This window comes from Magnolia sinica, chromosome 16 (genome assembly GCF_029962835.1).
Source record: "Magnolia sinica isolate HGM2019 chromosome 16, MsV1, whole genome shotgun sequence".
NCBI lineage: Eukaryota > Viridiplantae > Streptophyta > Magnoliopsida > Magnoliales > Magnoliaceae > Magnolia > Magnolia sinica.
This window is the reverse complement of record NC_080588.1, coordinates 65,781,060-65,791,619: the sequence shown is the minus strand read 5'-3', so window position 1 is coordinate 65,791,619 and position 10,560 is coordinate 65,781,060.

Below are 10,560 nucleotides of genomic sequence, written 5' to 3'. Positions count from 1 at the left end.
AGCCGCCTAATCCAGCTCATCCATTCTTCATTCCTTTTTGTACGGTAATGAGCACCGAACCCTCCTATGAAACGAAACTACTTACATTACCTACTCTTCCACTTCATTACTTACATTCATTAAAAAGAAAGGAAAGATATAAACAAATATTCAATAATATTAAAAAGAAATAAAGGAAGAGAGAAAACTAGATAGATCAAAAGAGAGTAGGAGAGAGAGATTAGAGCGGAGCCGGATCATCAGACTTTTAAGATAGGTGATCTTATCATGAAGTTTATCATTTTCAGTTAACTATTATAAAATTTATTCCCAAAATTTTAATAGAAATATTATTACAGTTAATTATTATGTAGGTAATCCTATTCATTTATGAATTTTCTATTTATATATATATTTATGAGATTTAATTTTGAAATAGTTTTCTGAGAAATATAATTATCAAATTCATTTATGCATGAAGTTATTATTATTTTTTAAAATTTTAATATTAATTGAATTTTATTGATTCATAAAGTTCAATTTTATTCTAACATCAATTCTAAAATTTTGTTTTAAGTATATTAAATTAAATTCACTAAATTTTAATTTTAATTATGAGTTAGAATATTTGATTTAAATTTTGTTTAATTAGAGTAAATATTAATTATCAAATTCATTTATGCATGATGTTTTATATATATATATAATAAAATAAATTTACATAATAAAATAAACAATTTATCTAAGTTTATATTTTAATTTATAAATTCTATATATAAAAATATTTGTTAATATTAAAATTAAAATGAGTTATTCCTAAATTTTAAAATTTATTTATATAAAGTTAAATTATTAAAAATAGAATATATTCAAATTAAGTTATGAATTTTTTAAGTCAGATGTAATATAATATATGCAGATAGATTTTATTATTTTATATCAGAATTGTTGAATTTAACTGAGAATTATTTTTAGTTAAAAAATAGAATTAATAACTTAAAGTAACTTGTAAATTTTAAGTCTTGTTTAATATATGCATTTAATTTCATAAGTAATAATTAATTTAATTAAATTAATCTGGATCGAGTGAAATTTTAAATATTAAAATTATTAATTAATTTAATTTAAAGTAAAGTAGTTACAATTAAATTGTTAACAAGCCCTTAAATTGAAATTTTAATTTTTAGAGTTTGAGAATTAATATTAATTATTCTAATTGGAAATTAAAAATTATTATTTTTGTTGTAAATATTAAATTAATGTAAATTTAAATTCAAATTTAAGATGACTTTGAAGGCCTTAAAAATAATTAATTATAATTCAAATTTTTAGTTATTTGGTAAGTACTATGAACTCTTACTTGTATGATTTCTTAAATTAATTAAGTCAAATTTTAATATAATATTAATTCAAACTTTTAATTATTATTCTAATTAAACATTAGTTTAAGTTATAAAAATAAAATAATAATAATAATAATTTAAATATAAGGTGTAACTAAACTTTTATAAATTAATAAAAAGGAATTTAAATTTTGAATAAATGAATCTATTTAAATTGTAAATAAGTAAATAAATTCAAAATTCAAATTTTAAGACAATTGGTATTCCAGCCTTTTCAGAGTTTCTTGTAAATTTTTCAGCACTATTATAGAAAACAACTTAATATTTTAACAAATTTTACAAACTAAATTTTAATAACATCGAATTTATGCACCTTATATAGAACCCGTATCATAGTGTCGAATTTTGATTTATTAAATTAGTATTTGTTTATTTTTAGTGATTTTAGAATTATTCATGTTATTTATGCTTCTCTATTGATTATTTAATTGTGATAAAAAAATAAATAGTTATATCAGCAAGTAGGGCGATCGTGTCCCTTGAGTGAGAGACCTTAAAGCCAGCAAGTAGGGCAACCGTGTCCCTTGGGTGAAAGACCCTAGAACCCACGGGATCCTTTGGAGTCTCCTTTGTGTACGGCGTATGAGTACAATTGTGTGCGCGGACATACGTCAAAGGTATAACTAGAGCAGTAATCTGACCAGCTAACGTATAAATGGGTCAATCACCATAAAGTACCAATATGTGGGAGTTAATGCAACGTAACCATCCACTTGGGTATGATATTGTAAGAAATGACATAAATGTTATGAGTATTCATGGAAAACATCACATACGTAGCATTTTCAAAATTCTGTTATTTAAATTCATTATCTGTATTCTATTTTCCTTTATTGTTATAAATTTGATATTATCTAAACATGTTAAATTTTTGGTAAGAAGTGACCCTATTGGGCTGTTATGCTCATCTTACTAAAAAATGCACAAGTGTGTAGCTGGAATACTACGAGCAGGCAGGCCTCTACTATTAGTTTTATTTTTCTAGAAAATTAAGTTTAGTTTAAATTCAATTTAAATTTTTTTTTGTAATTTAGGTTTTAGTTTATATTCCAAATTTCGATGTGTGTGTGTGTGTGTATATATATAAATATATATCAAAAGAGTTGAATTTAATAAACATTTCAACAATATTTTCTTTTATATGATGTTGAATATTTATTGAAATTGATTGAATCACATTGGTTGTAATAAATATCATTATATTATAACTCACGAACTTTGGAATTCGGGTCCCGAATACCTCATTCGGATATCCGAATTTCGGGGCATGACAGAACTAGAATGAGAAGTGAACGGTTTGAAATTTACAAAAGAATATCCATTGATCAGAGGTTTAGGATGGTCCATCAATGTGATATGTGGCCCATCTACTGTATTTATATGGTTTGAAAATTATCTTTAACGTACATATGTGACACGTGTACAGTGTTTGCATGCACACGAATATTCGTGTCGAGTGTCAAGAAAAAAACAACTCGTAAGTGATCCGAAACAGTGTAACAACCAATCAAAAGTAGGAAGAATGCAGATTGTGTGTCACAGACCGCGCCCACAATGAAAAGTAGGTTGTTCGCTTGTTTGGAGCTCGGGACTGGTGGAGGCTCGAGGGCCACAGAGGGGCCACCGTGATGTATGAATTTTATCCACACTGTACAACAATTTTCTATATCATTTTAAATTATGAATCAAAAAATTGCTACTATCCAAGGCTCAAATGAACTACATAGTGGAAATTAAACTACCATCGTTGAAAATTTTGTCGGGACCACAAAAGTTTTTTTAATTCACCCAGGCTTGTTTGGTATGTGGAATTGAATGGTATTGAATTGCATTAGATGGGATTAACATCATTATTGCACAATAATTGTATGTCTGGAAATACCATGGTGTTCTAGCCATCCAATCCCATGTTTGAGATAAAATTTTTGCTACCGAAAATATGAGATTAAGTAAAATCATGTTTGGTGGACCATGGAATTGTAATCAATTGATCAAATTCAAAACGGATGTCATTCACTTGTACACATATATTACCATAATGTCACGTGTAAATAGTGTATATGGATGGACGGCATGGATAAATGCATGCATCAATGTGGGGCTCACATGTGTATTGGATTTCAAAATCTATGAAAATCTTGCATGGGACCGGATGCAATTCCATCCCACCTAATCCCAACCTTTATCATATTCTCCAAATGCTGGATGGAATTGCACGGGACCATATGAAATTCTATCTCACCTAATCCCATCTAATGCCTTGCGCCGAATGCCCCCCCAGGTCTATAAGACCATATCAAAAGGTTGGATGGTAAGTAAAAAACTTGGTGAACCTTAAGAAGATTTTCTAATGGTGGGCGTCCTTAACACCACTGCTTCATAAGAAAAAAATGGATAAACAATATGAATAAAATTCATACATGGTTGCCCCTTAGTGGCCCTTGGAGCCTTCGCCAGTCTTGAGCTCCCAATGGGCAGGGTAGTACTTAATCCACGCTCGTGGATTGTGTCCTTTTCCTACTGTCCTGGCGGATCTATGGAGGACGCGGATTACGTCTTACCCCGCCTATCTCTAACTCTGAACAGGCAATTCTGTGGGTGGGCCCACGTAGATGTATTTGTTAATCCATGCCTTTCATCCCTTTTCTCATATCATTTCAATACATGAAGACAAAAATAAAATACATCCAACACTCAAGTGGAACATACTACAAATTACTCTTGCATTTAATGCTTTTTGGATTTAATGTAACCAAGCTTATTATTTTAGTATGGCCCACTTAAGCATTGGATTTACCTCATTTTTGTGCATATACCTTAAAATGATCTGAGAGAAGGAATGGAGGCGTGGATAACATATACATCATAGTGAGCCTGCTCACAGAATTGCCCATTTGGGGCTAGAGACGGGTGATGATAGGATGCAATCCATGTCCATCCATGTAGGGGGGGTGATGTATCCGTATATTCATACTATTCATTCATTTTCTTGATCATTGTAAAGTTTTTACCCATTTTTGAGGTAGATCCAATGCTTAAGTGGACCATATCAAACTGAGGAAAATTAAATGATTGGAGAAAAGAGATGGACATAATGGATAAGTGTATACATAACGATGGCCCCTCCATAAATATGCTAGATGGGGTAGGATGCAATTGTCATACGAGTGGGAAGAGGATTAAGTTGGAATTATATTAGATGAAATTAACATCATTATTAAGTAATGATTGCATGTCCGGAATTTCTATGGTATTAGGGCTATCCAATTCTCATGTTTGGGATAAAAATTTTGTTGTGAGAAAAATATTGGATTAAGTAAAATTCAGTTTGGTAGACCATTGAATTGTAATCAACGAGCGAAATTCACAATGGATGTCGGTTACTTGTACACCTTAATTAGTGGATTTCAAAATTCATGGAAATATTTGGGAGAATTAAATGCAATTCAATCCCACCTAATCCCATCTAATATCACATGTGCTGAGTAAATCCTGTGGGGTCCATTTTGGTTTATGTATTTTATCCACTCCATCCATCCATCCATTTTACTTGATAATTTTAAGCCTCGAACCAAAGAATGAAGCATATCCAAAGTTTTGGATCAAGCTAATATTTGTGTTTCTTATCAACAAGTTTGATGACAAATAAACATTACTTTGGGCCTAAAAAAGTTTCAATGGCAGAAATCATTATACCCATTGTTTCTTGTAATGTGGTCTGCTTGAGCTTTGGATACGATTCAATTTTGAGATCAACCCCTTAAATGAGCTAGAAAAACGGATGAATGGTGTGGATAAACCACATACATTCACGATTAGCCCAATCAAGTTTTAATTAGTATAATAAAAGGAATTCGATTTCCTGGTAGCGAGCTCAGCATCGGACAAGGTATTAGAAAAGAGCATAGATTTTCGCACGAGGACATTTACTCTATCGTTGGACAGTTTGATGGCCAATGTATCAGTGATCCTAATCATTTATCTGATGTAGCCCTTCACGGATGGATGATGGCCTTGAAACCTCCCTGAGTAAACTGGAAGCGGATTGGGTGGTGGCCCACTGTGATGTATGTGTTTTATATCCACACTGTCATTCCATTTTTCCAGTTCATTTTAGGGCATGATTCTAGAAATAAAGCATTTATATCTAAAGCTTGAGTGGACCACACCACAGGAAACCGTGAGGATAATGACACCAAACATTGAAACCTTTGCCATCCAACTTGTTGATAAGTTCATTCAGACATGGTTAAGGTAAAACACAAATATCAACCTGAACCAAAACTTTTGTGTCCCTAAGAAGTTTTTAATGATAGGGCTTCATTCACTAATATTTTCTGTTGTGTGATCCACTTATTTGCTTCACTATTTTGAGTTTTTAAAACCTTCCCAAAGCCCATTGTGATGTTCGTCTACCATCCTACCCCATGAATACAAATATCAACTTGACCAATCTCAAACCCTTGACCTAGTGTTCAAACTCTTGTGAGTCTAACACCGGGGCAAGACTCAGACTACCTCATTTTTGGGTTCATGAGCAATGGTAAAATGAGTGGACAATGGAGATAAAAACCTGACATGACGGTGGGTCCCACGGAGCCCCTAACTGCCCTAAACGCAGTTGCATCCTGACGCGCGAGACTCCCTAATGAAGTGACGTCACCAAGTTATGTGGGGCCACCATGATGTATGTGTTGTATCCACACCGTACATACATTCAGAGAGATTATTTTAGGGCATGTTCCTAAGAATCAGGTAGATCCAATAATGGAATGGACCCCACCACAGAAAACGGTGGGGAGAGTGACGTCCACCACCGTTGAAACCTTCCAAAGGTCTATGGTGATGTTTATTTGAGATCCCACCTGTTCATATATTAACGAAGACATGAAAGAAAGGAAAACGCAAATACCAGCTTGATCGAAAACTTTTGTGGCCCTTAGAACTTTTTGATGGTGGGCGTCACTCTCCCCACTGTTTTCTGTGGTGGGTTCCACTCGAGCTTTGGATATGACTCATTCTTTGAATCATGCCCTAATATTATCTTTCCAAATGGATGGACGGTGTGGATACAAAACATACATCATGGTGGGGCCCACAAAACTTGGTGACGTCACTTCAGGAGAGAGCCTACTCAACCTGTCAGTAGCTAATCCGCGTCCGTCGCATCCCTAGCTGGCTTCATTTTGAACGTGAGCGTTGGGGGTGCATTTCTTTCCTTAACCATCTATTCGTAGACCCTCATCGAATGTTAAGGATCACTACCTTTCGGTAATGCACATACGTCACACAGGGAGGCCAATGGTTAATTGATCCAGACCGTTGATCTAATGGGCAACAACTGAAGGCTCAGAATTATCAACTTTGAAGATTTTTTTATCATCTTCCATACACAGGCTTCAGTTGGGCCCATCAGATCAACGATCTAAATCACTGATCTCAGAAAATTAGGTACTTCCTCTCCTTGCGATCATTCCACTGTACACATACTTCCAATAATGTCCAGTGTATCTACTATAAAGAGAACGATTGTATCATTTATTAATTGATAAATTGGGCTAGGTTTGGACTATGATAAAAGCCCACCAGCTCGGCTCAAGTCAAACTCGTTTATTGTTTCCAAGAGTAAAATCAAAAGTTTGATTTTTTTATTTTAATATATTTTTTTAAATTTAATAACTAATTTAAATTAAATATCATATTAATAATAATTAATATTTTTTAAAAAAATTATTTTAATTCTAATTAACATTCTCATACATAACTATTAATAACAATTAACATTCTCTCCGACCATTTTTCAAATTTTAAAGATGGCAAGTCTGGACTTGGCTAGGGCTGGGCTCGGACAGGTGATTATTAACTTATAGGGCTGAAGTCAAGCCTATTCTTGGCCCATCACAGGCTCAAGGTAGGCTTGGGCTTAAATCCTACTATGCCGACTGGGCTGGGCTTGGACTGACCCTGGCCAAGTCCAAACAAGACCAGTCGAGGATGCTTGATATTAGGTAGTTTGCTAGTCCCACACACATGAAGATCAGTACATATCCACACCTGACCATGCACACAAATATTAAACAGGAGTGTGAGATCCGAGCCTTTTATAAGGTTGGAAATAGTACTCAGATCATAGGCCCAAAAAATCAGAGAATTTCAATGTTTTAAGTGGGCCACGGGCTACAAAGTAAACTGGCAATTACTTTTGGTTGTAGCCGTTGCTTTATATTGATATGTGTGTTCTAAAGATGTGAAATGGCCTGAAATTTATATCAAAAGAACTAAAAGTGTATCTCACTTGCGAAAAGATTAGATCTCATGCAGTGTTATAATGTAAGACGTGCACCTGTGGATGGATGTGTACAGCTCCACAGGCATGTGGAAATAGAAAATTCCAAATGTAAGGAATCTGATTATAAAAAAAGAAAACATCGTACACTTCTTCTTACCCGATTTTTGAGTTTTCAAGCAAATGTATAAAAGACTAAAAGATTTTAATGTCTTTTTCATTGAATAAACAAAAATTACAATAAGTATGTTGGAATTTGAAAGACATAAGAAATTCTTACCAAAATTCTTGTAGATTGGCCTTGATCTTCTAACAATGTCTTGCATTTTCAAATGAAGGATGATTTCAACTACTAGAAATAGTCTTACATCAAAAAATCAATTGAACCATATTCTTTTAATCTACTCTCTATTTTGTTCTTCTTGCTCTCCATCTTCTGCCAGTCTTCTTCAAATCTCTTACTTTTGTTCGACCTCTTTCTTTTCTTGGGGGATAATCTTAGCATATGAGAATTCAAAATGATCAAATGCTCACAACTTTTACTGTAGGATTGGATTTTTATTTTGTATGGGTGAAGCCTACAGTTAATGATCCGGAAATTGTTTAATGTAATGAGTAAGAGGCTATGGTTGTTTGCCGTTCAAGAATTCTTGTGTAGGCAGTTCATACCATCTATACATGGTGTTTTGATCTAAGATTTCAATTCTTTTATGTTTTAGCAGTAGCAATGTCCCATCGAGTTAAGATCCAAAATTTTTGCATTTCTCATCGGACAAATACGGTAATTTCAATTACTACAACTAGTATCGATTGATGGGAGAGAGACATATGTAGATTGAATTGATCGGTGGTATCATCATATTTAGGATTCCAAAAGAGATGGGTTTGACATGATAGGTCCTTTAGTCCACTCTTTTTAGACCTTCGAGTACCTACACAAAAAGAAAGCAAAGGAAACCCTATCTTTATATCAAATATCTCGGAGGATAATTCTATTTTTATAACGAATATCTTGGAAGATAATCATATCTTTATATATTAAGTGTATTTGTCCCGATGTCGAGGTTAGTTTCGGAGGTCGACCTCCAAAGTTGATTTTTGAGAGGTTAAGGTTGGTACCTGAAGCCAAGGTTGGAGTGACTTTCGAGCCCTTAAGCAATTCATAGTCTTCAAGTCTTTTCATCTGGTTAGTCCATTTTTACCTATAACATGTCTTATTTTTAAATGCACTCACCAAAAGTTGCCCCTAATATTTAAGGCTTTTCTTTGTTGAGTGTGAACGATTATTGTATTTTCTTTGCTTGCGGTCTATTTATTAGTCTTCCTAATGAAGAATTTTCCATTTTGAAGATTTTTGTAAATGGGCCATCCATGGTTGGCCCACCAAATCAATGGCTTAGACCACTGAACCATGACCCTCCACTTGTATAAAATGAAACCCAAGTAGTACTGTACAGACTGTATATTACTTGAGGTAAGAATCATCACATGGGTCTGTACAGTAAGGGAATTTTAATTGTATTGAAAGGTCGGAAAGATGAGAAGAAAAATACATAGGAACTTAGATCATGGATTCCGATCGAGTCAATGAGAAGATATGAAGGCTTATTCACTTATCAAAATAAGGCTACACAGAGATTGACTGGACAGATGGAATTCATAAAATCGATGGTCGATCATCAGTTGAGGTAATGATGACAAAGACAGCAATAACGATGATGATAAACCATTCAACCGATGGCCCACCAAATCATCTGTCTTGATTAACACATGTGCCCATGTGAGGTGTGTCGGCGAGGTATGCCCATGGACCACCAGTGCCTATTTGCTAGCAATGTCTGCCACTATGGTTTTAATATATAAATCCCCATTAATCATAATCCTATTAAGTAAGGATTATGAACAAAAGAAGAAGAAGATTCTACTTTTAACATATCTTCCTTTTTGGAGTTTTTTTTTTAATCCCGACATTCTCAGACAGAGTGTGATGGTTGACACATATTAAAAATTACTTCGAATTAATTGCATCTGTGGTATGTAAGTAATCCAATGAAACGGTCCAAGGGTCCCAGTTTAGATGTAACTTGGATTGGTAGACATTTATTGGACAGTTAAAAATCAAAACTAAGCAATGAATATGTTTTGATAAACAAGTGTCTATGAATCGAAAGTGTTGTGGGGAAAATCGAACCGGGCCCTCACGCGGAAAGAACGACAGTCTAACTACAAGCGATGTGCTTCTGAGCCGAGGTAGACCTCGAGCTAGGGTGGAAATGGTCCAAGTAGACGGGCCATCCAGGGAGACGAGGAGCTACTCTAACACAAATATGAGCTCCCGAGTTGAGTTGTCCAAAGACAGAGCACGGTTGGAAAGGACTCGCCTCACCAGGAATGCCTACTACGCATAAGGGAAGGAGCTCAAGCCCCAAGCTCTTCGGCACTCGAGCTGACCAGGCTTTTAGGAATAACTCGGAGGGGAGTGCACCCCAAACTCAGGAGAGGAACCAGCTTGGCCTCGGCCGACGATTGCGTTGATAGATGTGGGCTTAGCGACATCTTTGGAGGCAGTTTCCCATCAAAAAAAGGACTCTCTAGCATATCCCATTAATACACGACAGTTTCAGAACTGTTAGAAGACTCTATATATACGACTACCCTAAATGAAGAAAGGTAAGATAAAAATCATGAGCCTCCACCTTTTATCAGAATCCACTATCCTAACTTAGGCATCAAAGGGTCTACTGCTGGCCACCGGCACCCCCGTTGTCCTCATCTCCCCTGTTCTTTATAGGTCCATCAGATGGTGCACTTTTACATTGATCGTATCTGTTGATCAAAATCTGGCGGCAACAAAAGGTTAAGATTGTTCGACCAATCATATTAGGAAATAGG